The sequence below is a fragment of the Humulus lupulus genome, chromosome 6 (assembly GCF_963169125.1).
Source record: "Humulus lupulus chromosome 6, drHumLupu1.1, whole genome shotgun sequence".
Lineage (NCBI taxonomy): Eukaryota > Viridiplantae > Streptophyta > Magnoliopsida > Rosales > Cannabaceae > Humulus > Humulus lupulus.
Window position 1 is genome coordinate 207,821,416 of NC_084798.1, and position 26,658 is coordinate 207,848,073.

Below are 26,658 nucleotides of genomic sequence, written 5' to 3' on the forward strand. Positions count from 1 at the left end.
GAAGCGAATAAATTCGACGAATGTTGTTATCGGAAAGCTCCTAGCGTCCCGGGTCTTATTGTTGAAACTTTCAGCATAATTTCTTGTCATTATATTATACCTAGTATCCAGGAAAACTAAAATTTAATAGTAATGTACATTTAGAAGATTTCATAAATTAAAATACAATTCACAATGATTAGTCTTTAATTTAGCAACCACATTCATACTAATGTGGGGGTAGCAAGCACCGTGATAGGCATCGGGGAAAATAGTTTCCAAGGCATGTGTAATACTTGCATGCCTGTCAGATACAAACGCCAGGTCCTCAACTTCCCCAATCGCTTCTTTTAGCTTTGACATGAAATACTTCCAAGAATCATGATTCTCACTATCCACAATACCAAATGCAACTGGATATAGATGGTTATTTGCATCCAGCTCGACTGCACATAACATCTGCCCATCGTATTTTGTCTTTAAAAAAGTGTCGTCCACACATAACACAGGACGACATGTACGAAACCCTCTTATACTAACTCCGAGTGAGAAAAAGCAATATTTGAATCGATCTTCCTCAGTGACAAAATCTGTCAACGTCCTGGGATTTTTCTGTTGAAGCATGAACAGGTACGATGGTAACTTCTGGTAGGATGCATCCAGTGTCCCTCTGACATAAGAAAGAGCCTTCTCTCGGCATCTCCAAGCTTTTCCATATGACAACTCAATGCCATAATCATTCTTAATGTCCTCTCTTATGTTGTTTTCCATGTACGCATTCGATCCAATCTGATATTTTTTCTTTATGCAATGACCAATAACCCAAGGTGCAGCTTGGCGATGGGCTTTATGTCGGTGGTCAAGTGAGCAAGGGTGTTTGTTGGTGAAACGAGTTATCTCAAACATATCAGATTTAGGAATTCTCTTCCCCCTCAATCTCCACCCACAATCAGGATCCTTGCAAGTGATATACCAAACTTCAGTACCTGACTTCTTCACCACAAACTCGAAGTTCTGCTTCATTGCATACAAGTGTGCCTTCGTCTTCAACTCTAACTTGTTCTAAAAAACCTTCCCAACTTCTATTACTCCACAACTCACTCCAGATAACGTGGGGATAACATAAGAAGGGCATGGGATATCTTCAGCAGTATACGCCGGAGAACTCCATCTATTTCTATTGTCTTGTGTAGTTGGACGACTACTCTCTGAGCCAGCAGTCCTCCGTCCTTGGCTTTCTTGACGTCTTGGCAAGGGTCGTACATTTAAATTATCTACTTGAACCACAGGTAGCATCGACAACCGATCCTCTGAGTTATCATCAAAACTACTGCACCCCTCAACTCTTTCATCATCATCACCAAAATGGGCAACTGGATCGTCATTGACATAAGGCTCATACTCATACCCATCATCATGCGGGAGATTTGTTGGGGGAAAAAAGTTTCATTATGACTAGGACCTCCCATACATACACTTGGCCCAACAGCTGTTTGTGGAACAGTTGTGTAGGATTGATAATGATTTTCCATTTTAACACTCGCTCTAAGAGATGGATCAATAAGAGCAATGCTCTTTGCAAACTAACTAACGCATAAAGGAACCCGATGTTTTAAGGACTTCGAATTGTCAAGAATAAGAGCACTAACTCCTTCTTCATCTGTGATTTCAATGGGATCTACGCTAATATCATTGCATGTAAACGACACTTCCAACTTTAAGTCAAACAATGACCTATCCACTTTCAGCTTTGAATACAACTTCTCCAATAATTCTATGTAACCAACATCAATTGGTACATGTATTATAGTCTTCAAACCAGCTTTGAAATTCCATTTTTCTGCTTTCTATCCCAAACACCGTTGTAAGAAACAATTATATTAACTCTGGAACCTGCAAATTTACAAAAAAAACATAAGAAAATTATTAAAATAAAGTGTAATCGATGAAGAATCGATGATGAATCGATGCCTATGAAAATCTGTATTGAAGTTCAACATCGATGCCACATCCGATGACATTTTGATGCATAATCGATGCTGATGGTTGGCATCTGTACGCGATTCCATTTCGATGGTATATTGATGCCACATCGATGCCATATTGATGTTGAACCAAATCAACATATATGGCATCGATTCAACATCGATATACCATCGATATTACATAGAAAATAACATCTAAATTAGAGGTTCGCCTCAGCATCGACATTCCATCGATGTACCATCGAAATGCCATCGATGTATAATCGATGCTGATGATTGCCATTTGTACGCGATTCCATTTCGATGGTATATCGATGCCATATCGATGCTAAACCAAATCAACATATATGGCATCGATTCAACATCGATATACCATCGATATTACATTGAAAATAACATCTAAATTAGATGTTCGCCTCAGCATCGACATTCCATCGATGTACCATCGAAATGCCATCGATGTACCATCAATTTTTTAATGGCTCCCACCTAATCCCAGATCCGAAGAACAATTCAAAAATTGCAGAAAAAATATCCAAACTCAACTGCGGAACAGTTCGAATCTAATATCTAACCATGACATTTCATATTCACAAGTAGTTAGAATAAAATGATACTTACCCATGATTTTTTCTCTTAAAAAATGCCAAGAATGACAATTTCTTCAATTGAAATGAATTCTTCACTTTAAATAAAACTTCCAGATCCGAGCAGTCCAATTTCTTCAACGATTTGGCTGTGAAAATCGATAAGGGTTGCTGTGAAAAATGGCTATAAATGATGGATGAGAGAAAGAGATAGAGAGAAAAATGTGTAAAATATTAAATTTGAGTGATGATGGTATTTTTGTCCAAAATAAGGGAAGGGGCACATTATGGGAAGAATTTTTATGATGACATGTTAAAAAATTTAACTATATTATGATGCATATATTGTAAAATTTCCCTTTCAATATAAGAAAAAGAGATTTTTTTCATAGTTATAACTTTTTTTTAGATAGTTTCTATTTTACAACTTTTTTATTATTTGAAAGTTGTTTTCTTATGGGATACTTTATATATATATATATATATATATTTGCAAATAAATTTAATTATGTAGAATTTTTAATAATAGTTATTATTTTTATTTTAAATGTAATTTTTTTTTCCATTTTTCATTATTTTTTCTACTTTTTTTTTCCTTATGTTTCTTTTCTTCTTCTTTCTTTCACTTTTTCATTTTTTTTCCTTTTCTGTTTTTTCAATGTTCTTCCTTCAATTCCATTTTTTCTTCTTTTTTATATTTATTCTTTTCTCCGTTTATTTTCTTTTTTCATATTTTTTCCATTCATTTTCTCTTTTTTTTCACATGTAATTTAATATTAATTTTTTTGTATTATTGTACTCTTTTTTTTTTTTACAGTTTTCACCACTATATGTAAAAAAAAATTATTCAAATCCATTTTGTTTAGCTTTTTTATTTTTTTTTAAGATTCACCTTGATAATAATCTTCCTTTTTGCCACCTAAACTTGGTAAGTTGAAAAGCTTAATAGTCCCAAAAGTGAACAGTTACATGTTGGGTTTAGTATATAGTAAACATGTTATTCTTTTATTATAATTTTTTTATTTGTCTATATTGTTTTAGCTTTTTATTATAATTTCTTCATATGTCTATATTGATTCTATGCTAGTTATTTTTCATTTTGTCGATTAATCTTGGAGATCGTGTATATAACCACCAAGCATTATTCAACTTAGTTCATGTTCATTAATGTAGTCCCAAAGATGGTACTTGATTACCTCTATAATGTTATAAAGTTATCCTTATGGTAACCAGGTACCATAAAATAAGTATTTGGTTACCCCATAATATAACCCCTGAAATTTAGAAAAAAAAAACCCTAACTTTAAAAAATATTACATTTAATTACAAAAAATATTCTAAATTTTAAAAAAATATTTAAACCCTTTTAAAATTATTAAAAAAAAATAGCCCCCACTCACCTAAAAGTGTGGCCCCTCCCTAGTATAGGTAACTAGTATAGGTGTACCCATAATATAGGTAACTAGTTACCTATATTATGGATAACTGGTTACCCAAAAATCGTAATAGTTTACCCAATAGAAACATCATATATATATATATATATATCTCTTCTATACAATAAGTGTGTAGATAATGGAAATTCTTGGTTTTAACAATTTTTTATTTTTTTAATGTTAACTTTAACGGAATATTCTTATATTTAACGGTAGTTTGTAAACACTTAAACTTAAATAAAATAATATCAATAATTAAAAAAAATTAAAATATGATATTTTTGAGATATTTTACAATGAAAATTATTTACAAATAATAAATAATTAAAAAAATTAAAATATGATATTTTTCAGATATTTTACAATGATAATTTATTTTAAAATAATAAATAATTAAACAAATTAAATTATGATATTTTTGAGATATTTTACAATGATAATTATTTAAAAATAATAAAATCATATGTTTTATAACTTATATAAGATTTAATTAAACTTAAAACTCACTTATTAGAATAATATCATATTAAACGTATAATATAATCTACTGCGAATTAGAAACAAATTATTTAAAAAAAACTAGTAAGAAACTTAAATTTAAAATCTACATATGATATTTAATATTACATTAAATATATAATAGATAATCTCTTGTTGTCACTCCCAAATTCAAAAATTAGAACAAACATAAACTTAAACAAAAATAAATAAATTATTTAATTAAAATAGGATATTTATTTCAAAATTTATTTGACATTAATATAAATTTTATAAAAATAATTAATAAATTCTATAAATATGTAGAGTCCCAGAATGTTTACTTAGTTAGCTAGCTAGTAGTAGTTGTAGTATTTTAAATTTCGTGGATTTTGGTTCAAACCGGGACTTAGTTGGAAACTCCTAGCAATAGTTATGGATTTTATAAGTTTAACCTATAGTTTAAGAATATTAATTGTAACATAAGGTTTGATTAATATTGCTGGTTATAAATATGATTATTATTATAACCTAAGGTTTAGATAGAACCAATAAGAATATGACACTTGTCATAAGCATGATTATTAAGGAATTAGTATTTTAATGATAAGAATATGACACTTGTCATAAGCATGATTATTAAGGAATTATTATTTTAATGATAAAATAAGGGAATATAAGACTTAGTCTTCACCAGAAACGGTTAGGGTCATAGTTTGACTCAGTCAAAGTAGTTATCCAACCTTAATTATGCTGAAAAATTACAATTACGTGTTTAAAATAATCACATATGCCAATATATCGCAGCATTAGAGTCGATATATCGCCTGACGCTGAATACGGAAAACATGTTGACGTTGCACGATCGTACGAACGGAGACTCGGAACTAGGGTCCAACCAATATATCACCACATAGGGGTGATATATCACCCATATTTATTATTATTTTTTATTATTTTTGTTTTAATTTTTAAAAAACCACCTTTGACTCCTTAGACTTACCTCTATTAGTTTTGATCGAGTCTTCAGCCTCTAAACGACGAAAATTCAATTATCTTCAATAAATTCATTATTTTTATTCAAATCAAAATAAAGTTAGTTTCACTCCTTACCTCTATAAATAGGACCTAGTACCCAGCCCTTTCACTTACTCTTCAGCTGTGATCAGACTCCAAGGTGCTAGTGAGACCATAAGAGTGATACACTTGGGTTGGGAAAGAAAAAGCTTTATCAAACACTTGGGAAGTAAGGATTAGAGTGTTTCGGTATTGGAGTTAGGCCAATCCATAAGGTAAACTAAGATACTCTTATTCTGAAGTTCAATTCTGTTTGATTCCTTAGTTTCTTTAGTTTTCATTCAGGTTCTAACTTTTATGGTTTTGTGGTTGGTTTTTAAGTTCTTTGAACTTAAGGTGTCTTTCGGTAAGCTTTCTCTTGGTAGTTTAGTTCTATTCTTTTCATATCTTTCCTTTAGAAATACTCACTGTTCTATTTCTGGTTTTAGGAGTGATCCATGTCCCGCATTTGTTCTCATATCCCGGTTTTGGTAAGGAAAATAGGCTAGATCTTGTATGTTTGTATGATATGTTATGCTTTTATGTTATGTTATGTATAATATGTTATGATAAGTTTATGTTTTAATATGTTATGTTATGATTTACCCTACCTCAAATATTAGACAGGGGACGTAGATGGGTTATCATACAATACATGTGATCTAACCTACCTCAAATATTAGACAGGGGACGTAGATGGTTTATCACATGTCCTAATGGCCATTATTAGTATAGTCTTATATGAAATATGTTATAATATGTTTATAGTATATGTTATAATATGTTTATAGTATATGTTATGATATGATGGGTATGTTTATGTTGTTAGTTGCTCACTCCTTTTCTTTTAGTGTGATGCAGGAAAATAGATGAAGAGGCGGAAGGATTCATGGAAGCTTGGTGTATGTATGGAGGTGAATGGAGTGGATGGGCTGCATGTCGATTCGAGGACAACATTTCTTTTTTAGTCTCTTTAATCTACATTTCTATGTATTTTTCCGCATTTAGCTTTGTAAACAATTTTATTTAAAGTTATGCTTTATTTTAAAACAATGAGCTCATTTATGTATTACAAATATTATTATTTTTAAAGTTTTCAATAAAGTTATGAATTTTCTTATGTATGTTCTTTTCAAAGTTGTAGGTATGTCTAGTAGGTTTAATGACCTAAGTCTCATAGGTAGTTGGGTCGTTACAGTTGGTATGAGAGCAACGGTCCATTTACATGAAATTCTCCTTGATACACACGCTCAAGCTCCGAATCTAACCACCAATGTAAGTATTTATGTTTTAGTTATTATGTTTATGTGTTATAGCTAACGTTTTAGTCTTATGTTTTTCGTTAAGATATGGATAGAGCTTTATCATATAATGATATTCGAGCCATTAAAGCCTTAAAAAGGATTAGAGAACCAAGAAATACCATAAGAATATTGGAGAGAATCACTCAGAGATTTCTTTTATTCCATAATCAAATAGTTCATCTCCAAGAAACTAAGCAAATAATGATGAAAGCTACGGAGCAATATATTTTAGTAATTAGGCTTTTTAGAGATTTTCCTGTTGTAATTGCTGCTTTGGAAGAAATATGGGAGACAATAGATGTTGAGGATGAAGTACCACCGGCTATGAGATATTACTTTCTCATAATTAGATTTACATCTAAGATGGAATTCCAATTCACACAAGAACAAAATAATAGAATCTTTACCAATCTTCCAAGAGGAATTTCTTAGGCTCACGAAAATGATGATTATGAAGAGATAGATGATGACATGTTAGATGAAGGATCTGATGTAGAAGATCCCGATTTTTAGAATAGATTAGTTTATTTATTTATTTTGCTTGTACTTAGTGAAAAATATTTTTCCAAATTAATATCATTGTTATTTTGATGACATGTATGAGTTTGATTTTATTTTTGCAATCATAATAAATAATGACTAAGTTCGGTAAGGGTGGATACAAATCAATGAACCAGGTTCTCTATATTGAGAGATAGGGGCCATAGTAGTGGGAGCGATTTTACTGATCCCAGCCCTTCCTCAGTATGGTTAACTTTGGAACAATGATGAGTTTCAAGCCTGAGAATTAAGTCATATAGGATAATTAGAAACACACTTAGAAAATAATAAAGATGGCTTATTTTTCTAAGTTTAGAAACACACCCTAATTATAAAGAAGGCTTATATAATTTGTTTCATAAGAAGTCATAATTAATAGGTCCGAGTTATGTTTGCTTAGATTAAGTTTTTTCCTTAGAGCCTATTAAGGTTCTAACATGTTTTTCTCAACTATTAGAACTCTGTTGAAGATGTCACTCCGAAGATCTACTCGCACCAATGGAAATGTCCCCAACGTCGCCCCTGAGATGAATGAAGCCCCTCTAGTTCGCAAAAGGGGAAGGCGTCCAAATGCCAACCGGAATGTACCGCCGCCGTCAGTTAATAACAATGCGGAAGTTGCCAGACTACGATGACAAGTTGAGGAATTACTGCAGCAACAACGACAACAGGCTCAGCCTCAGCCTCCGCCTCCGCCTCTGCCTCCGCCGCAACCACAGCCCCAGCAAATGGCTCCAGCACCCCAACAAGTTGATCCTTATGGGGGATGGCCAATGGTGAACTATGCGCCATACCCAGCTCAACATATGGAGCCTATCTATGAGTGGTTTTGTAGGCAGCACGCTCCAAATTTTGAAGGGACAACTGACCCCTTCGAGGCGGAATAGTGGCTCAGAAATGTGGAGTCAAATAGCAATGTGGAGTCATGAACCTCGGCAACGCGGACCGCATATCCTGCGTTTCGTCTCTACTCAAGAAGGATGCAAGAATATGGTGGGACCTAGTACAGCAGACTCACGATGTCGCCACCATGACTTGGACCAGATTTGTGGAGCTGTTCCACAAAAAGTACTACAATTCAGCTGTCATTGCTTCAAGGGTCGAGGAATTCGCTAGTCTAAAGCAAGGCAATTTGACGGTAGCAGAGTATGCTCGGCAGTTTGACTGATTAGCTAAGTTTGCATCTGAGATGGTTCCAACTGATTTTCTGAGGGTGAACAAGTTCGTTAGAGGACTTCGACCAAAGATCGAGCTAGGGGTTAAGTTAGCAAACCCAGGGAATACTACTTATGCCGATGTTATAGAAACAGCAATAGAAGTGGAAAGGCTTCAGGCAAACGTTAGTAAATAGGAGGCTAGTAAGCCTGAGCCTAAGCAGCAGGGTCAACCCCAGAATGGTCGGAACAACCACAACAACAACAACCAACAGTCCAACAACAATAACGGTAAGAAAAGAAGGCGTCCTGAAAACAAGCAGTCTCACAACGATAAAAGGGCACGGACAAATAATGGAGTAAATAGGGCGGGTTATGTAGAGTACCTGCAATGTGCTAAGTGCCAAAAGAAACATCCTGGTGAGTGCCGCGCAAACACCAAGGGATGCTACAACTGTGGTCAGGAAGGACACCAGAAGAAAGACTGTCCCCAGCTCAAGTCAGAGGGGAAAATGGATGATAAGATGGTTCCTGCCAGGGTTTTTGCCCTAACCCAAGGAGAAGCAGACGCTAGCAATAAAGTAGTTACAGGTCAGGTTTCTATTCTCCATAATAAATGTTATGTATTATTTGATTCGGGAGCCACTCATTTGTATATCTCGTTAGGAATGATAGAGAAATTAGACAAACCTTGTAAAAGATTTAGATCTAGGTTTGTAACAGAATTACCTTCGGGTGAAGTAGTCCTATCATCACGGATAGTATGAGGCGTACCGATCAAGATAGAGAATGTAGAACTAGAAGGAGACCTGATAGAATTGGAGATTAAAGACTTCGACGTGATACTGGGAATGGACTGGCTAGCAGGGCATGGCGCAACCATCGACTGCAAACGTAAGAAAGTAATGTTTGAGACTCTTGACGGTCAGAGGCTATGTTTTATGGGAAAGGTTTCAGGTCTACGCACACCACTTATTTCGTCACTTAAAGCTCAGAAGATGATATAAAAAGGATAACCCATCTACGTCCCCTGTCTAATATCTGAGGTAGGGTAAATCATAACCATGAAACGTAAGAAAACATAACATAACATACTATAGCATAACTTATCATAACATATCAACATAACATATAAGCATATAAAACTATCATATTTTCCTTACCAATATACTGGGATGATGAGAACAAAGTTAGGATTTTGGAACACTCCTAAAAACCATAATAGAGAGTTGAGTATACTAAAGAAAATGGATGAAAAGAATGAACTACACCATCGAAAAGATACTTACCAATAAGAATCTTATGTTCAAGATCTTAGATGCCTAACTGTAACGCCCTGGCTACCCCAGAACAGTTACGGAGAACGGTGAACTGGAAATTTGACCCGCTACCCGAGTCCTTTGGTTAAAAACGTGATCTAAGTGTTATTATCAGGTTAAGGTAGAAAACCATTACAAAAAGAAGGGTACATTTCATTAAGTAAATAAACTGCTCATGAGCCTTTTAAAATGTTTACAAGTAGTTCGTATTACAAAAGAGTTGCTACAATTCCAAATTTACAAACTCCGCCGGCCTAAGCGGCAAAAATAGGGTAAACCCCTAGTCCCTCTGAGAACTCCTTGACCGTGGCGGTCAAGCGGCCCTGTATGTACATTACACCGCCCAAGCTCTCCACTCAAGGCTGGCCAAGCTTTTCCTTTCCTTTACCTGCACCACATAGCACCCATGAGCCAAGGCCCAGCAAGAAAACATAACAAAACATGATATAATATCAACAACGATCATAATAACCATTCAGGACTATCAGTCCAACAAATAGGTGACAATAGCCAAAAGTCACAGTAATGAGCATCGCTCTCTCTTGCCATGTGACGATAGGGTCACCAGGGCTTAACTGAGAAGTGAATCATTCATAAGTTGTTTAGGACAGGTGTATGGTGAATGGTCACCAACATAACCTTCCTCCCAACCCTAGAGTCGTGACTATGGACAACGTCCCTTAGCCTTGTGACAAACAGTCACCGGGGTCATATACCTTGGCTATAATCATCTGGTCATAGACCAGGCAAGCGCTTATAAGTTCTTCGACCTTAGGGTCGGTCCCGCATTAATGCCATAGAGCCATTCAATGCGTGATCGTCGACTTTAGAGTCGGTCCCTGACTAGTCAGTGTCTTAAACAGGTAATCAGCATTCATTAGCATTTAATATGCAATCCACGTTCACATATATCAACCAACAAGTCTCAATATCAAACCATGCATGTCACATACCTGTACAGGGTGCAACTGTATCCATACACTGTTTTCTTACCTCAAGTTCGAGCGAGAAGTATAATAAAGACGACCCCTGAGAACGATCGATCCTTTAGTTCCTTAGCGGTTACCTAATCACAACCAATTATAACCTCCATTAATGAGAATCCACAATAACAGGGTTTTAACCTAAGCACCATCCTCGGGACCTCGAAACATGCCCACACGGTGAGTAGATTCGATCCCGGGCCTTAAGGATTGAAACCCCAAGTCAAAAACCCTTAAAAACACTCAAAACGGGGTTTGGAAGGAACAGGGTAGCGCTACAGCGCTCAACCCCTAGCGCTACAGCGCTATACTCAGAACCGCCCAAGTGCCAGAAACCTTCCTGAGGAGCGCTATAGCGCCCTAGGGTGGGCGCTGTAGCGCTACCTCCAGCCCAAAACATCCCTGAACCGACCTTCTTCATCTTCTTCGATTCTAACTTAATTCCAAGCTTCCAAAGCCTATTCTTGATGCCAAATGAACCCAAAAATCATCCCAACACACCCCAAACATCACAAGCATGGGAACCCTAGCCAAAACTCCCAACAAAACCCATGAATTCACCCTAAACATTTCAGCTGCAAAACAAAACCAAAACAGAGCAAACCAGAGAAACTATGGTTAGAAACTTACCCAAAGCTTGGCTTATGATGGCCTTCAATGGTGGAACACACTCCCAATCTCCCAAGGCTTGCTTCCCAAGCTAGAATCCTCAAAGTTGGCTCAAAAACCACAAAGAACAGTGAGAAAAAGGAGGTACGGGAGAACTCTAAAACATACTCTGTTTTCCTTCACTATTTTCTTCAGCCAAGAGTGTTATATCTATCCTAGGGGTGAAATGACCATTTTACCCCTAGGTCAATTAATGGTTTCTAAAGACTCCCAAGGGCATTTTTGGTACTTTCCTCCTAACTCGTTAATCATAATTAACGCTCTCCAATTCCCGCTATTCTCAATAATCTCAAACACCAATAATTCACATCTCGTTACCCTTTATCTCCCGGTAACGCTCTAATCATCAAAATCACCCCGAGACTCAACCCAAGTCCCGACACTTAAACCTGTTGTGACTAAACCGCTAATCAATATCCACGATCGTCTCATGTCAAACAGCTCGAACAAACCCACATCATAATGTGGTCTCAACATATATCATCGACATGCATACAATTAACATTATATTATAATATAATTCTCATAAACGTACATAAACACGTTTAACAACATAATTAAACAATTATGGCCCTCCCGGCCTACTAATCCAGCCGTTAACCATAATAGGGAATCCGGGGCATTACACTAACCAAGAATAGAGAATACGAGTTAGGATTTGAGTAGAAAAACTATAAGAACAATAAAGAAAGGAACTAGAATAAGGAATACCTTGAATGCTTCTATGACCGAACTATACCTCGAAACTGAAATACACTATAACCTTACTTCCCAAGTGTTTATTAAGCTTATAATGATTAAGCTTATAACCCCAACCCAAGTGTTTATCATTCTATAGTCTCCCTAACACCTGGAAGGCTCTGATTAATGCTTGAAGAATGAATGAAAAGGCTTGGTGCTAGGTCTTATTTATAGAGTTCTAGGAATAAAAATCTTATTTTTGGCTTTGAATAAAAATAATGAATTTAATTGAAAATATTTGAATATCCTTCAACCAAAGGCTTAGGACTTGGTCAAATTGTTCAGAGAGATTTAGGAGTCAAAGCTTCATTTTTAAAACAAAAATAATAAAAACAAATAGAATCCTAACTTCTAAACTCACCTACAGTAAAATCAACATATCTGGAACTATATGACTCCGATTTAGACTTTCTTTATACCGTTAGAAAGCTAATTCAATTATCTACAACTTTCTAGAAATACTATTTTTTGAAATTCATAACATAATGGGGTCAAAAATAGGTCGTAAGTTACAGTACCCTAAAATTACGAAAAATCTATTTAATTATCTAAATCTCAAATAAATAAAATTGTGACAAATGTCATGCTCCTAACAAATTCTGGTGAAGACTAAGTCTTATATTTCCCTTACTTTCCAATTGGCTCTATCTAAATCTAAGGAATAACCATGCCCATGATAAGTGTCATATTTTTATTAGCTCTATCTAAACCTTAGGTTATAATAATTATCATATTAATAACCAGCAATATTAATCAAACCTTATGTTATAATTAATATTCTTAAACTATAGGTTAAACTTATAAAATCCATAACTATTGCTAGGAGTTTCCAACTAAGTCCTCGCTTGAACCAAAATCCACAGTCATAAACATACTACAACTACTACTAGCTATTACTATTACTACTACTATCTAACTAGCTAAGTAAAGTTCTTGGACTCTACAAAGAAATCTTTCTAGAGTGCTTCAAATATTGAGAACATGTGTTCTCCTCACAGATAAGACATGCCTTGTACCCTTTCACACTAAACCCGGATAAATTGCCTAACACAGGAAAATCATTAATGGTCCATAACAACAGAGCTCTAAGTTTGAACTCTTCCTTCCTATATGCATCATAAGCATCAACACCTTCATACCATATAGTGCTTAAATCATCAACAAAAGGAGCTAGATATACATCAATATCATTTCCGGGTTGTTTAGGACCTGATATCAACAATGTCAACATAGTAAACTTCCTCTTCATACACAACCATGGTGGTAGATTGTAAATGGCAAGCATAACAGGGCAACAACTATATTTACTACATAGGGAAGTATGTGGATTAATTCCATCAGCAGAAAGGCCTAAATGAATATTTCTAGGTTCGTTACCAAATTCACAGGCCATTTCCAATCGACTCTCTTCCTAGCAGGCGAGTCACCTGGATGTCTAAGTTTACCATTCTGTATTCTATCATTGGCATGCCATGTTAAGTTTTTAGCATGATCAACATTTCGATAAAGTCGAATCAAATGAGGTATAGGCGATAAGTACCATAAAAATTTTGCAAGAACTCCTACCCTAACCTCACTAGAATTCTTTTTCTTCTGCCATCTTAACTCACCACAAGTCGGACATGCATTCGCATCAACCAATCTTTTTCGATATAGGATGCAATCGTTAGGACAAGCATGCATTTTTTCGTATTGCATGCCTAACGAACGCAATGTCTTCTTTGCCTCATAAAACGACAATGGAATTTCATTATTTTCGGGTAATAACTCTCGTAGAAAGGAAAGTATATCCGTATAGCTCTTATCACTCAACCCATGTTTAGCTTTTATATTATACAACCTAAGAAGTGTTGACAGTTTGGTGAACTTATTACAACCAGGGTAAATGAGTTTCTCAGCATCTTCTAGCATGGATTGAAATTTCACTGGATCAAAATCTTATTCAAATTGTGCGTCACCTATCATTTCTGCAATGTCATCTCTCTCATCATCATTCACATAATCACAATTATTCTTCTTAGATGGAGATTCTCTACTAAATGTGATTTTTTTCTCCATGCATAAACCACATCTTATAACTTTGATCTATTCCATACTTAAATTAGTGACCCTTTATCTCAATAATTTTCATTCTTTGAACATTACCACACTTATTACAAGGGCAACAAATATTATTAGGATCTTTATCATTTCTTGCACAAAACTCCAAGAAATGCTCAACTCCATCCTTATATTTCACTGATAATCTATCCGATGACATCCATTCTTTATCGATTGCCATTATTTTGTCTAAAAATGTACACACAAAAAAATCTATTTTCAGAATTATGTTCAATTAAATAATCTAAAAAAATTCAAAATATAAGAAACTTATTTTCTTCCAATAAAGAGATTCCCTTTGTTTTCTATCTAGGTTTATATGACTCATAAATGGCTTGGTTTCTCAGGTTATCTTTTGTTGTGATTCTTATTCTTAAAGTTTTTTTGACATGTAATCCATGTAAAACCATTAATGAAATTTCTTTTAAAAAAGAAATTACAAAAATATTACAAAAACACAATATAATAAAGAGTCAAGTCATCTAAAGACTTTGAGTCATCCAAAGACTTATCATATTCAACACATATATGGGCCTCAAGTCATTTATAGACTCAATCAAGAGCCTTCAACAATTACTCTATCAAGAATATTCAACATATATGGGCCTCAAGCATCTAAAGATTCAATCAAGAGCCTTCAATGACTATTCCATCAAAGGGTCTATAAGTACCAACTCCATGCCACTTTTTCCACATGCTAATGTGCACTCAAAGATACTGAATTACTCTGAAAACTCAATTACTTCCATCCTTTCTGACTACCTAAAATAAGTCTCTTTCCATCGTTATACAACAGAGATAGGTGGTATTAACTCTTTATCCTTCTATGCCATTATCTTTATTTGTTTACTAATTTAGTTGTTGGAATTCTTTTGACCAGCATCACCTCAATATCTCAAAAACTTTACGATTACTTTCTCTTGTGTTTTACAAGTTGTCAGTGATCACCGTCTTAATCTCACTAATTACAGACTTCAACATCTACAATGAGCTATTCTATCTTCGTATCTTTTGAGTTTTAAGTAGGTAAACAAATAATTTATAGTCAAGTTGTGGTGCAAAGCAAGATCAAACAAGTCGATTTATATGGAACTTTAAGTTTTTTAAGTTCGAAATAAAAAAAGGAATTCGAATATGACTTTGAACGGCCAATGATTATGATCATATACAACTTAAGTATAAAAGAAATAAGGAGCATAATTATAAGGGACAATAACCCTATAAATAACTTGAACAATTTATTCTTTCTTTTCTTTAATAGAAATTGATTATGAAAAGAGCTAATTCTTCCTTTTATAGTGTGAACTGAGCTCACTATTTAAAGACAATTAGGCCAAAGAATATAGTATTGACTAAACAAAGTTTTGTTCATACTACAATCGAATATTCTAATATAGATTGTTTAAAAATAAAATAAAAACGCATTTATATAAATTCACACATCAAAGTGACATATAAGTCATCTATAAATTCACACAAATAAAAATGCTCTTGATTGAATCTTTAGATGACTTGAGGCCCATATATGTTGAATATTTTTGATAGAGTAATTGTTGAAGGCTCTTGATTGAGTCTATAAATGACTTGAGGCCCATATATGTGTTGAATATGATAAGTCTTTGGATGACTCAAAGTCTTTAGATGACTTGACTCTTTATTATATTGTGTTTTGTAATATTTTTGTAATTGCTTTTTTAAAAGAATTTTCATTAATGGTTTTACATGGACCAAATTCGTTACATGTCAAAAAAGCTTTAAGAGTTAATACGAATCACAACAAAAGATAACCTGAGAAACCAAGCCATTTATGAGTCATACTACTTGAGCTTTATTTGAATATAAATGAAATTGAAACGTAATCTTTTATAATCTAAATCATTCATACTATTTTTTATGATTTAAAACGGACAGAACTTCTCATATATTTGTAACCTAACCATCTGTCAATATCAATACAAATAATTAAATCAATTTAAACAACAAACAATTTTTCTTTCTTATATCTCTCCGAGCACGCAATTATATATATATCACAGAACCTACTTCACTAAGACATGCAAGTTCTCAACCTTCTGTTATCACCGTAGCACACAATTATAATCCCAGAATATACTTCACTATGGATGAATATTTAAGATATTCAGACTCTTCTAACATACACTTGTATAATTTTAAAAGAATAAAAAAATATACATCTGAATATGTTTAAACAATTAGAATCCAAATTAATAAGTTTTAACCATTAAAACATATATGAGATGATCTATTTGAACTTTAGATTGCTTTCTGATGCAAAAATCTAAGATCAAGAGTTTTATCCCAAAAAGTCTTTCAAAAACAAGAAATAAAATAAATAAAAGAGTAATAAGTTTATACTTAAATCTTTGTCAACATTTACTTTATAAAATAATAATACTAAGCTACCAAGCTAAGTGAGATGATATATTTATATAATAGCTACAAAAACAATAATAATGGTAAGAATAAATATATATATATATATTTAAGAGCCAAAGCAATGTCCTAGCAATTGTTCTAAAGTAATTACAAGAATCACATTGACTTTTTCACTTTTTTTTTCTGTCTTATAAATAAGAATCATTGACTTTTATGCATGTTTTCATGTGACACTACTCTACTCAGAAACTTTTGACAATTTTTCCACAGTTTAATTATATATAAGCGTTTTAGACACTGTTTTGCTTGAATTTTCTAAAGCATTGTTTTAGTTTCTGAAACTTTAAAACTAGGTAGGCTCCTGAATTTGAGTTAATTAATTTTTTTATTTTTAAAATTTTTAATTATTATCTTTTATTTTATAAAATTTACCAAACTTAGCCACCATTCTATATAGATATTTCCACCATAAGAGTAATAAAACTAAATCAACTAAAACCACAATTTTTTTTCTTCAAAATTCATGAATCAATACAGTAATTATTATAGAAAAACACTCGCTTTTAAATTTAATTGAAACAAATAGCCATATACCCATAAGTGATAGCTTATAAGTGTCGGCATTGCCTCCTTAAAAAAATTCACTTTCCCAACAATGACACATTTTAACTGTCGGCATTGCTCCAATACGTTTTTATATAAAAATATTTAAATATATATATTAATAAAAAAATCATAACTAATAAATTTATATATTAATTTTTTTTATAATATTTTTCCAATTAATAAAACAACTTTTTTTTAACTAATACAAATTTTATAAATGTATTAAAGAATAATATAGTTAATTAAATTTATAATATGTTAAAGAATAATAAATTTAAATTTTGATATAAAAATTATAATATAAATACAAAAGATAATAATATGAAAAATTTAGAAACAAAAAAATCTGGTTTTAAAAGTTTTTAATAATTTATATATATATATTTATATAATTTAGTTTATTTTTAAAATTATACTATTCATTAATTTTTTTACAATATTTTTCCAATTAATAAAACAACTCTTTTTTAACTAATACAAATTTATAAATGTGTTAAAGAATAATATAGTTAATAATATAATTATTTTATAAATATGTTAAAGAATAATAAATTTAAATTTTGATATAAAAATTATTATAAATACAAAAGATAATAATATGAAAATTTTAGAAATAAAAAAATATAGTTGTAAATTTTTTTAATAAATACATAATTTTTATAAATATATATTTACATAATTTAGTTTATTTTTGAAATTATACTATTCATTAATTTGTTTACAATATTTTTCCAATTAATAAAAAACTTTTAACTAATACAAATTTTATAAATATGTTAAAGTATTAAATAGTTAATAATATAGTTAATTTTATAAATATGTTAAAGAATAATAAACTTAAATATTGATATAAAAATTATTATAAATACAAAAGTAAATAAAAAATTTAGAAACAAAAAAAATCTAGTTTTAAAAGTTTTTAATAAATATATATTACATAATTTAGTTTATATTTTAAAATTATACTATTCATTAATTATAATTTTTTATTTGAATTTTGGTGACATTTTATGGCTGTCGGCATTTGACATTTATTAACTGTCGGTGTTGGGGTCAATAGCGACACATTTTAACTGTCCGCATTGGTCTCGAATTAACTGTCGGCGTTGGGGTCAATAACTACAATAAAAAACAACGGTGATAGTTATTAGTTGTCGGCGTTTGTCTATAAGCCTACACTTTTTTATCCAAGAAAAATAATTGATAAAAGCAAAATAATATTTATCCAAATACAAGCATATATCCAACAAAATAATAAGATATGAAATTGATAAAAGGACACTATCCGACAAAAAGAAAATGATTAAGTCTGTCTTAAATACATTCATAGAATATTGATATACTTTAAACATTAATAAAGAGTTAATAATTATTATATATAGGTATATATGTTTGCATGTATGGCATTTGAGATGATACACTTTTGCTAAGGCGGCGTTGGCTAAGTTCTCATTTTAAACTACTTTTAGCTTCATAGATTAAAAAAATATATTTTTTTAAGAAACTAGGGACATGTTTGCCATTGTTTTCTGTGTTTTGTCTTCAAAATTGTATTTTCAGAATTGAGAACAGAAAACAGTTTTTGTAATTAAAAAAAAATAACAGGTGTTTGCTTAATATTTTCTAAAAATATTTTTTTAGTTTTATTTTTCTAAAATAATCTTAAATAAAAAATTAATAAATATATTTATTGCTATCCCTAAAAAATCTAGAGATAACGTGAAAAATGAGAAAGTGACACGTGACATCACAAATCAGGGAAAACGACAAAGTATTGAAAAAGGGATGAGTAAAAAAGATAGGTCCAGGACCCATAGAGAAGTCGACCAAGCCTAAACCCCCTAGGGGTGGTCGGCTTGGCCCTAGCCTCTAAGGGTGGTTGGCATGATCCCAACCCCAAGGGCTGGTCAGCCCACCCTATTCTTCATAGGGTGGTCGGCCTAAACTCCCTAATACACTTTGTTGGATAATGTTCATGCTCGTTCAAACTGAATTCAACAGACCTAGCACCCAGAAGGTCATCAGGCCTAACACCCAGAAGGTCATCCGGCCTAACACCCAGAAGGTCAGGCCTAGCACCCAGAAAGTCAGCAGGCCTAGCACCCAGAGGGTCATTAGACCTAGCACCCAAGCTTTAAAGGGTCATCGGGCCTAGCACGTAAGTGTAACGCCCCAACTCCAGGGACCGCTACAATGCACATTGCAAACAATGCTAAACTCGCTAATCAAGTCGTTTGGCCATAAACGTGTAACTAAGTGTGATTAGTGGTTTAGGGATTAAAAAATTCGGTTAAGATGTAACGTTTCACTAGAACGTTTAGTATATACGTTGGGATCCCAAAAATATAATTTCAGAGTCTATTACAAGAAAATATTTACAACAGGCCGTTCTAAGCGGAAAAACAGGGTTTAACCCTAGTTCCTCTTTCAAACCTCGCCCAAGTATTGGTCGAGCAGCTACATATGTACATGTCATCACCTAAGCTCTCCAACTCAAGGATGGACCAGCTTCCTTTTGCCTTTACCTGCACCACAAAGCACCCGTGAGCCGAAGCCCAGCAAGAAAACTCATATGCTCATAAACAGTCATATCATGTTATCAAATCATATATGGCATGCCTAGCAAACATTGCTCTATTCAGCATGCAAATGAGTTCAAACAATGCTGGGGTATCCAGGATAAGAAATCCTGCCCTTCTGATTTGAGGACTATCAAGTCCATCCTAATCAGATGAGTGTCGCAACACTTGAGGTACTGGTAAACTATGCTGAGTGACCAACAAGCAAGTCACTAGGGCCTCAGTGCCCAAAGCCATGCATATGATGATCAAAATGATCATACAGAGCTCATAGCTCTGATCAGATGAGTGAATATCACTTTGAGGTCCTATTAAACCATACTGAGTGACCGACAAACAAGTCACTAGGGGCCCAGTGCCCATAGCCGTGTAACGTCACCGTTACCTAGGCTTTTCCTACAATGGCTCTTATCAAATGAGTGACTGACAAGCATGTCATTGGGGCCGGTGCCCATAGCCATGTGACCTAACAGTCACGGGGCTCGCTGGCCCTAGCTCTAAGTGACTAGCCTTTGGCTAGATAAGCGCTTGTTTATATTCATCGAACTTGAGGTCGGTCCTGCATTAATGCTCTTTGAGTCATTCAATGCAGAAGGTCGATTAGGTCTAATCGACATGGCTTGCGTTGAACACGCTAAGGCCGTCCTGACTAGTGATTCAGCACAATGTGACCAGTGCCCAGTACCACTGCCGAACTTGACTAGTGAGTCACAGCTTCACAGTTGATACTAACACCTTTGCCAAATCTGACTAATTAGCCAGTGCCATGCACAAGTAAGCAATGCTATCAATATGTCATTCATCCAAGAGTAGAACATTCAGCATGTTTACCTAACAGTTTTGAGCATAATATTGATCAAGCACAAACACAGTGACTCAAGCTCTGACCAATCCCATATTCATCATTCATGGCATGCCCTAATCACATGTTTCTCGTGCATCACATGCATCACACTTAATCATCCAGCATGCCTCAATAACAATTATATGAAAATGGGCAAGATTGCCAAGCATTCATTATGCTATCAATGTTTACATTTAAACATCCAACATGCATCAAACATAACCATGCATGTCACATATGGGATGCAGTTTTCTTACCTTGGGTTCGAGCAAGAATTAATAAAAGAAACAACCTTTGAGAACGATCAATCCTTTGGTCCTTTAACGGTCACCTAGTCATAACCAAAAATATAGGATACCATCAATGAAAATGAAAGCAAAGGTTTCCAAACCAATATCTAGCCTCCAGAACATCAATCCACACTTAACCGGGTAGTAGGACTGACCCCGAGGCCTTAAGCTAGCATCCCCAAGTCGAAAACCTATTTCTGGCCAAATCTGCCTTGATGGGTTGTGGCTCACCATAGCCATGTCGCAGCTCACCCTCAGACAGAGGCAAAAACTTGCCCAGAAGCACACTCAGGCCGCGGCACGCCATAGCCAGGCCGCGACACATTACGCAAACCAGCAACAGTCAGATTTTCTTCCCCCGCGTTTCCCTCGAAACCAAACCTTCAAACCAGTCCCAAACCTCAACCTAACACCCAATTCAACCACTAAACATTATCTACAACTCACCCACATCAAAACCCAAGTTAGACACCAACCAAACTTCCATTAATTCTCAACTAACACATCAAGATCCTCAACTGAAAACTTAATAGAAAAATAGGGTATATAAGATTTTCATGACTGAATTTCCTTACCTCAAGCTTGATTTAAATCCCCTTCAATGATTGAACCAAAGTCCTAAGCCCCCACCTTTGATCTCCTAGCTTGATACCTCAAGATGGCTCTCAAAAATTGAAAGGAAGATGAAGGAGAAATGGTGTACGGCAGAGAGAAAACGATGAGGATGATGATGCTCTGTTTTTTTTCTTTCTGTTTTCTACAGCCATCTAAATGATACATATCCTTTGCCAAATGACTTAAATGCCCCTAGGTCACTTAAGGTTTCTAAAGCCACCCCAAGGGCAAAATTGTCCTTTCCAACCTATGCCGTTAATTATAATTAACGCTCTCCAATTCTCACTAATCCCAATATTCTCAAATACCAATAATTCACATCCCATTACCCTTTAATTCCCGACAACGTTCTAATCACCAAATTACCCCGAGACTCACTCCGAGCCCCGAACTTAATCCCGTTATGATTAGACCGAAAACTTGCATTCCCATGATCGTCTCATGCCAAAAGGCTCGAACCAATCCACATATAATGTGGTAAAATTATAATTCACCCATATGCATGAAATTACACAATCACGCTCCCAACGACCAAATTACCAAAAATGCCCTTGCAATTAAAATATGAGCCCATATGCATGCATTCACCATCATATAATAATATAATTCACATAAACATCATATAATCATTAAATACCATAATAAATCAATTATGCCCCTCCCGACCTCCTAATCAAGGTCCTAAACCTTATTAGGAAATTTGGGGCATTACACTAAGTCTCATAGACCAACCAAGACTTAGCATTTCCCCGTAGGCTTCAATTGTGCATCGTCAACCACGATCCAGAGAAACAACGATAAGACCCACGATCTCATAATCATGGGGAGGTGGACACGTATCTCCACTATCCAATAATCGTGTACCAAACCATGATCCCAATATTACTGATCATGTAACAGCCCTTGAGTACTATAAAAAAAGGACTCGAGGATTCATAAAAGGGGCATTTTTATTTTGATTTTTTATGGGAACGATTTTGAGAGAGATATTTGTTGGGTTTTATGCCCTTATAAAACCGTGACCGACATGTAACGTAATTTTATATTGTCAGTAAAAGTAGTAGAAATCATTTAGTTTGACAACCATGTTGCTTGCTTATTTTATTACATGATTATTGAAATAATACAAACATTTATAAAATCTCGAACATATGGATAGTTATAATTATAGTGACTAGGTCACTGTGGATTATAGTTGTAATTATATATTCAAAAGAACGTGTCCTAAGATTAAGTTAGTGCATTGGATTTTCACTGATCTGGTAATCTACGATATGATCTACTTACACATTCGGGGTGTGATGTCTTGTCCAAGACATTGACCAAGTAGATAAGATCAGATGTATTTTGTTACATCGGACTAGGACCAATATTGATTATTGATTGATAAATAAGTATCGTTGTTATCGAATCTAATCAATGTCACAACGTTGACCATAGGTCAAGTTGATCTTAATTCTGAGTGATAATATTCTGCTAATTATATTATTTAAATCTTTTGACTTGTTCATTACCAGCTTACCCTACGGTCTAGCTCATACTTACATCTTGGAGATTTAGTAGTGTAATTGAGTGGGAGTATTAATCATAGATATGAAATCTATAGCTTCAGTATGAGAGGTGAAAAGATGACTTCCTTAATAGCTTAGTCTAAAAGGGTAAATGATTGGGCACCCATATCTGTGATTAAGTTCACAGATTTATCATTTACAAGGGACTTAGTGGGAGTTAAGGATAAAATACAAATGAGGGGTATAACGGTAATTTGCACACAACTCGTTAGTAAGTCATTGATAGAGGATTGATTGACTATAATGGTTATAACAGTGGATAATGTATTTTTGGTTTAGAAAATACATTCTAAGATTTCAATAGTTCAATTTCGAGTCTATAGTGGAGTCACGAGGAATTAATAATCAGTGAAATTATTCGTAAATAAATTCATGGTAACTTATTGGAGCTTGATTTCATGGATATATGGTCCCCGCATCACCTTTGAGCAAATCATCTAGAATGTCTTAATTAATTGATTAAAGTTGACCAGGTCAATTTTGGAAAATTACAGAGATTTGAGATTTAGATAATAAAAGAGAATTTTTGGGTAAATTTATTAATATTGATAAATTGGTGTCAATATAAATAAATAATAATAAATCAATTTTCAAACTATAATTAGTTACTTTAAATAGGGATTTAATTAATTTAAAATAAATAAATAAAATATTTTGAATTTAGGCCCAATTGAGATTTAAATCCAAAACAAAAAAATTGAGCCCAAGTCCATTTGTGGGAGCCCAAGGCTTTTATTTTTTGTTTATTATTTTTAATTAATTTAAATAAAGTCCATTAAGTTTCCTATATAAGGAATATGATATTTATGGTTTTCACAAGTCAGTCTCAGTTGATTAGTTGGGTAAGTGAAAACCTAGACAATCTAATAATTTCTTAGCCACTATCTCTTCTTCTCTTCTAGATCTCTATCTCATGTGGTGAGAATCAGCCCACATTAGTTATGGGTTGATCAAAGGCTTGGTGAGAAAGACTATGTTGCTGATCTAGTTCATTCTCTTGATATTATTCTTCTACAGAAATGAATCAAGGATTAGAGAGATTGAAGGATGGAGTTGTTCCAGTTCCGCTGTGTAATGTAAGTTCTTACTTTTCTCTGTATTTTTATCAATTTCATCGGAGCATGTTCTAGGAATTTACATGTTTGTTTGATAATATGTAAATTACATGAAAATAAATAAAGATCCTGCAATATATATTTCCTACACTGAATTTCACACCAAATTTGTGAAGGTGAACATTCCACAGTAAATATTGTTTGGATTATCCATCCACGCCAATTTAGTGTGAAACAGTTTCACTACAAAAAACAAGGTCTATACCGAGATCAAATGTCATCGGTATAAGCCTAAATGTTCTCGGTAGACCTTATACCGAGAACATGTCGTCGGCAGTAAGTCCTCGGTACATCCGCGTCGGTAGAAGTAAACTTCTACCGACGACAATCAACATGTTCTCGGTATAGGTTGTACCGAGGACAATGTCATCGGTATAGAGCGAAAAATGTCCTCGGCACAACCAACCCAAATTTGTCATCTTAATGGTTTATACCGAGGACAATGTCCTCGGTATAGACTAAACCAGAATTTTTTTTATATTTGTAATATTTATTCCCTTATTTATTTAATTTGAATTAAATATAAAATAATAGAGTAAAATTAAAACACTTATATTAAACATATAAATAAAAACATAAGAGTATGTTTGCTGAATCAAAATAAAGAGTTGTCTTAAACATGATAATGTAATAGTCCATTGTAATAAAATTCATACATAAGTCCTACTGAGTCAGTGCTCCAACATCGGGATCATCGGGTGGTGGTGGGGCACATTGAGATCCCGGGGTGATACAATGATTCCGGATATGCTCCTCTAACTGTCGAAGACGCTCTCTCATTTCAGACATCTCTTCATCTCTTGTTTGTGAAGGACGAAAATAAAATGGAGTTCGGTCCCTTATGTTAAGGATACGTCCATATCCTTTCTGGTGGCCCCGTCATTTTCCGAAGACAGTTTGTACCAAAGATATGTCTTCATCTTCAGGCGCACTCGAAACTGGTGTGGAACTCTCAGTATCAGTTGTCTGTGTCTGCTGTGTGTTGCGATATGCACGCAATTCCTCCTATGATACAATGTATAATGTAATTATGTTTTGTAAACAAACAATTAAAATTTTGAAAAATGTTTAAAAAAACTTAACGTACCCAAGTATTTTTGGCTATCTCTGTCACCCACCCTGTGCCTGATTTATGGTGAGTATCCATCCAGCTATCCGGGATGGGCTCAAGTTGCCCAGTCTCTAAATTGCGCTGTCACGTACATATATTTTTATAAGATTAATAATTAAACGTAAATAAGAAAAACAAACTAAAAAAAATTAATTAACTAACTTTTTTATAGCGCAGCGCTGGGATTGACTGAGAACCTCTATAGCTAAGCTCTTTTAGTTTCTTCCTATTTTCCTTGTTGACCACAGAACGTTTCTGCAAAAAGTTATCATTAGTAATATATTTACTAAGATAGTTAAGTTTAGCAAGAAATTAATACCGTAATTTCTGGGCGTCGGAAAAATTCAATGGCTTTTTGCCACTGCGTATCCGTGCAACCACCATAATGATTTTGTGGCCCATTAATCGTTAAATGCTCTTTAATATCGTACTTCCAGTCAGAATACTTTTTAGCACACGAAGTATCAATACCTCTCAAGATCTCAGGCATATGCCCTTCTCCATATCTAGTACACCCAATATCAAACAAATAATTCTAATTTACAAACATTTATTAGTAAATATGATATATAACATAAAATGAGAATTAACATAAAAATACATAAACTACTTACTTCCAAATGTGCAAGTATTCTTTGTTTCGAGGCATTTGGTACTTTTGACTATTGAGGACAGTCCGAATCTGTGTACTGTCGAACAAGTAATCCAAGCTCTCTTGAGAAATTTGAGCTGTAATCTCCGATCTCTTTATATGTTCTCCCCCGCACATCCCACTCGAGAGGGAGAGGACGCCCCAACTGTTCCCTTTTTTCCCGCGTGTTCAATCCTTTATGGCGTCCACGTTTGTTTGGAGGCGCTATTGTATGCAAATTCAATCTTTTAAAATTAATATGGATTAATTGTTAAAATTTAAGGAGTATATCAATGTGTAAAGTATTACCTCGTTCACAATCAGCTGGGATATCTGACGGTCCACGTGGAGGATCGCATCCTCCACCATCACCCCCGTGAGATCGAGCAATAACATCAGCCATATCTGTCAAATTAATCGATATTAAAATTACATTTATCGGTTAAAAATGACTATATAAAATTAATTATTGTTAAAAATAATTACTTCAACATATTATAAAATTACCACTTAATTATCACTATAATAATCTTCACTATCATCATCGGTTTCTATGTGTTCATCTTCCT